The 5,885-nt window shown below is 37.0% G+C and overlaps 1 long non-coding RNA gene across 1 annotated transcript; it reads right to left on the bottom strand.

Moving 5' to 3' along the window:
- On the bottom strand, window positions 4,236-5,288 carry LOC107612348. Its single transcript, XR_001613709.2, has 2 exons — window positions 5,214-5,288; window positions 4,236-4,522 (listed from the first exon to the last, which is right to left on the bottom strand). It is a non-coding gene; the product is annotated as an uncharacterized LOC107612348 (long non-coding RNA).

Below are 5,885 nucleotides of genomic sequence, written 5' to 3'. Positions count from 1 at the left end.
AATTCCAAATCAAAAGTAATTATGACTTATTCAATTTAGCATTTATAACAATAAGTGAGATCACCATTATATAAGTCATTTAATTTGAAATAGCATAATTTGTGATTATAATTAATATATGTATTGCCCACAAACAAATTAGAAATTAAAATAATTTCCTAAATATCTCCCACTTGGGCTATACATATATTCTTTCTTGACATAATCACATCTTATAAACTTTATGCGCGCATCTGAATGCTATTTCCCTTATTACTTTAACAATCTGGTCTGTCTCATACATTAGATATGGAACTATCGCAGCTTTTATCACATTAATGTCGTGACTGAACCACGACAATCACCATCCTAATATACTTGACGACATAGATCAAATTTGGATGAGTAATATGGAAATTACATGCCAAGCGATCTCATGCTTGTATATTTCCAACTGGTCCAACTTTAAAACTTTATTGAGATCAAACACAAAACAAATATTGCAAAATGAATATTTCACATAACATGAAATAAACCATCAACTTAATTCTGCAGAAAATAATTCAATATCTGTCATAGGACATATAGCATAAAATAAACTCCCACAAAACCAAGGCATCACAAATATTGACACCCATCCGAGCAGTGTGCTCATGAAAGACTTTAGGGGTCAATCCCTTGGTAATGGGTCTGCTAGCATATACTCTATTCCTATATGTTCTAAATCTGTTTTTCTTAACCTTTTTCCTTGACAACTAAGAACTTGATGTCTATATGCTTCGATTTTGTTAAGCTCTTATTGTTGTTGGAGTATAGTATTGTTGACTTATTGTCATAAAATATCTTTAATGGTCTTTCAATGTCATCTATTATACGAAGCTCAGTGACAAAGTTTCGCAACCATATGCCATGAAATCGGAATCAGAGTACCCAATGATCTCTAAATTTTTTTCTGATCTCCGATAAGTAAGCATGTAATCATTTGTTCTCTTTAGATAACGCATTATGCATTTAACATATATTCAATGATCTATGCCCGGATTGCTCAAGTATCTACCTAACACTCCCACTGTAAATGATATATCGGGATGTGTGTAGACTTGAGCATACATTAAATTTCCTAGTGCTGATGCATAAAGTTTATCATGCATTGCTGTCTTCTCAAGATCATTTTGGAGCATTGCTTGAGACTGAACTTGTCTCCTTTAGTTACGGGTGTGTCCATTGGTCTACAACTTTCTATGACATATCTACTTAAAATCTTTTTGATATAGTTCTTTTGTGATAATCCAAGAATACCTTGAGAGCGATCTCTTCGTATCTCGATTCCTAATACAAAAGAGGCATCATTAAGATCTTTCATTTCGAATTTGTTCGATAGAAATTTCTTAGTTTCATGTGACAAGCCTATATCGTTACTGGCAAGTAGAATGTCATCAACATGTAAGACCAAAAATATGCATTTACTCCCACTGAACTTGCAGTATACACATTTATCTATAATATTTACCTCAAAACTATATGAGGTAATGACTTGATTAAACTTGTGATACCATTAATGGAAAACTTGTTTGAGACCATAGATGAATTTTCTCCTTTCTCTGTTGGATCTCCTTAATGATACTTCTTGAGGTTGTTGAGGTTGTTGTATGGGTTGGGATTGAGGAGGAGTCTCATTATTTTTCTGTACTATAGCAGTATTTTGAGTAACAACAATATTCTCATTGTTCTCTTATACTGTAACTAGATCTACAGTAGGATTCTCATTGTGCTCTTGTACTATAACTGTATCATGAACAATAAAAGGCACAAAGACCTGATCATTGTCAGTTACAAAATCATCATCAAAAGAAACATTCCTAATATTTTCTTTTCTCCCAAACTCAACATTCTCGAAAAAAATCTCGCATTTCCCGTTTCAAAAATAGACCTTGATGCAGGATTGTAAAACTTGTATCCCCGTGAACGCTCAGCGTAACCAACAAAGTAGTAACTAATTGTCGTTGAGTCCAATTTTCTTTCATGCGACCTATAAGGTCGTGCTTCAGCTGGACATCCCTAAACATGCAAATGTCTTATACTGGGACTTTTTTCAGTCCAAATTTCATAAGGGGTTTTGCTAACTACTTTGCTCGGCACCCTATTAAGAATATACATTGCGCTCTTTAAGGTTTCTCCCCAAAGTGATTCAAGCAAGAAAGAATGACTAATCATACTTCTTGCTATGTCCTTAAGAGTTCAGTTCCTGCGCTCTGCAATACCATTCATGCTAGGTTTGCCTGGCATGGTGTATTGCAAAACAATACCATACTCCTCTAGGAAAAGAGTAAAAAGCCCGGGACGTTGCTCACCTGAACCGTCATATCTTCTGTAGTATTCACCACCACGATCAGATTTGACAGCTTTAATTTTCTTTCCAAGTTGAAGTTCAACTTCAGCTTTGAAAGACTTGAAAATATCCAAGGCTTAGGACTTTTCATGAATTAAATGTAGATACCCGTAACGAGATTAATCATCTATAAACGTAATAAAGTACCGTTGTCCATTCTAAGAGACAGTAGGAATGGACCACATATATCGGTATGTATCAGTTCTAAGACATTTTTAGCTCTCTCGGCATCTAATTTTCTTTCGTTTGTCCTTTTCCCCTTTATGCACTCAATGCAGATTTTAAAGTCCGCCAAATTTAGGGGTCCAAGAATTTCATCTGACACGAGCCTCTGAATTCTCTGTTTAGAGATGTGACCTAGGCGTTTATGCCATAATGATGCCAAATTTTTATTTAGTTTTTGTTTTGTACCTGTTTGCAGTATTTCATTATTATAGGAATTCAAATCAAGCCTATATAGATTATCCACCAAATAACCAAAGCAAATATTATTCGAATTATAAAAGAGACAGACTTTATTGTTTCCGAACGAACAAAAATAACATGATTTGTCCAAACAAGAAACAGAAACTAAATTCCGTCTAAATGACGGTACATAAAATGTCTCTAATAAATCCATGTAAAATCCACTCATGGAACATAATCTAAAGGTTCCTATAGCTTTGACTGCAACTATATTGCCGTCTGCCACATAGATGCATCTTTCAGCATCACTTGGCAGTCGGCTCTACAGGTAACCTTGCATAGTAACACTTACATGAGTAGTAGCAGCAGAATTTACCCACCAAGTATCAACAGGTGTATAACTTAAACTAGTTTCAGAACAAACAAAAGTAAAAATTATACCCTTCTTTACACGCCAAGTGGCATATTTGGTACAATCCTTCTTCATGTGTTCCACCTTCTTTAAGAAAAAATAGGTTGAAATTTGATCTTGTTTCTTACCCTTTTTCTGTTGAGAAGGCACATCCGCAGTAGTATCACGCTTTCTTTTATATTGAGAAGATGAAGCCATGTGGCACTTTCAGTCTTATCTTGCTATAGCCTCTCTTCTTCTTGCACACAGTGAGATATAAGCTCATTTAAGGACCAAATGTCTTTCAAAGTGTTATAACTCACTTTGAATTGCCCAAAGTGTACAAGAAGGAAGATCAAAATGAAATGTACGAGTAAATCTTCAGAGAACTCTAATTTTAGTACTTTCAATTTTTGAATCAAGATGTGACATTTCCATAATGTACTCACTTATGTTCCCTTCATCTTTATACCTCATGGAGACAAGTTTGCTCAAAAGGCTACTTGCCTCCACCTTTTCATTCTTAGTAAAGAATTTTTCATTATCTTTCAAGAACTGTTCGGCATCTTTATTCTCAATAATTGAGCCCGAAACGCCTCAAGAATTGAGCGTTTCATAATCATAATGCTCATTCGATTGGATCTCTCCCACTTCTCTATTTTAACTTCATTGAGATTTTATGGAGTGAAAGTGGGTTTCTCCTCTCGAAGAGCTATAACCAAATCCATATAACCGAGGACAATCTCCACGGTATCCTTCCAAACCTTAAAGTTTGAACTATTCAGCATAGGAATACTGTTATTGTATAGAAACATTGGCAGCTGAAGCCATAGTTTCTTTATTAGAACAAAAAAAGAACAAGCAATAAATATTAGGGGTGTTCGCGGTGCGGTTTGGTTCGGTTTTTAAGGAAAAATTCATCCAATCCGATCATCTAATTAAACTGCGGTTTGGTTTGGTTCGGTTTTTTTATCAAAGCCATCCGAACCAAACCAAACCAATTAAAGTCGGTTTGGTTTGGTTCAGTTTGTTCGGTTTTTTTAATCAATTCAAAAAAATACTAACGTACTATTTCACAAAGTCATAACATTGAAATCCACCAACATAAATACACAATAGCTAACAAAGCCTTGGTCTAATGAAATTTAACAACAAAAGGAATTCAAATACAACAATTAAAGAAGTTTAAAAGTTCACAAAGTTTTCCCTCGGCCTCTACTAGCAAGCTTCCATATGTTTCTATGAGGAGCTGGCACAGCAGGAAATGCACTTGGAGATCTGATGCTAGTTGATTCATTCGGCAGAGGAACTGGCGACAATCCAGTGTCGCCCATATTTTCACTTAAACTGACATCAAACTGCATAAACGAATCAATAACCAGCAATAATACCAAGTTAGCAAACAATTCAACAAACAGAACAAAATCAGCAAGTCAGCATCAATAACAAGCAACAATAATTTATCCAGCAACAATACCTAGCAAAATAAATCAATAACCAGCAATAATACCAAGTTAGCAAACAATTCAACAAACAGAACAAAATCAGCAAGTCAGCATCAATAGCAAGCAACAATAATTTATCCAGCAACAATACCTAGCAAAATAAATCAATAACCAGCAACAATACCAAGTCAGCAAACAATTTAACAAACAGAACAAAATCAGCAAGTCAGCATCAATAACAAGCAACAATAACTTATCCAGCAACAATACCTAGCAAAATAAATCAATAACCAGCAACAATACCAAGTCAGCAAACAATTCAACAAACAGAACAAAATCATCCAGTCAGCATCAATAACCAGCAACAATAATTTAATCAGCAATAATACCTAACAAAATAAATCAATAAACAGCAACAATACCAAGTCAGCATCAATGATTAAAATAATTCAACAAACAGAACATTGCCTAACAAACAGCAAACAATGAATCAACAAACAACAAGTCAGTAACAAAATCGGGTTAAAAATACCAATTCTGAATAATTTAACCAAATTAACAATGAATCAACAAGTCAGCAAGTCAGCAATAAAGTAAACAATACCTGACTCGGTGGCTCGGGCTCCATGCCTAACTTGAATCGGTGGTTGGGTGGGAGACTGGAAGGAACATGGGTGCTATGTTGAATCGGTGACCGGTGGGTGGCTGGGTGCTGTGTTGAATCAGTGGGTGGGAGACCTGAATCGGTGACTGGTGGTGCTGGGTGTGAGGGATGAGGGTCGTGCTCTGCTATTGCTGGCACTGGGTGCAAGGGATGAGGGTCGCGCTCTGCTAGGCTGCTACTGCTGTGTGCGAGGGTCGTCCAGGCTATGGCCGGGGCTTCGTGGTGCTTTGTCCGCGAAGAACGTGGTGGCAGACTGGGAGGAACGTGGGTTCGCCGCTGAGAGAGGAGAGCGCTACTGTAGAGAGGAGAGTGCGAGTCTGAGAGGAGAGCGGCAGAGCGCGATTGTGAGAGGCTGAAACTGAGGGTTTTCGATTGGGGGTGGGAGGCGTGGGGTTAGGGCTCAGGACTCGCGCTCAAGGCAAGGGAATTGGGGTTTCGCTGTTTGGGGGTGGGGGAGTGGGGTTGGTTTTTTAGGGCATTTTTATACCACCGGTTCGGTTCGGTTCAGTTAGGGTTTTCCTGGTCAGAACCGAAAACCGAACCGAACCGCAAAAAACTGCAAAATACATTTTTTTCGGTTTTTCCAGTTATCGGTTTATTCGATTTTCGATT

The sequence above is a fragment of the Arachis ipaensis genome, chromosome B08 (genome assembly GCF_000816755.2).
Source record: "Arachis ipaensis cultivar K30076 chromosome B08, Araip1.1, whole genome shotgun sequence".
Taxonomy (NCBI): Eukaryota; Viridiplantae; Streptophyta; class Magnoliopsida; order Fabales; family Fabaceae; genus Arachis; species Arachis ipaensis.
Note: the sequence above shows the minus strand (reverse complement) of the source record. Positions and strands in the feature narration are given on the sequence as shown.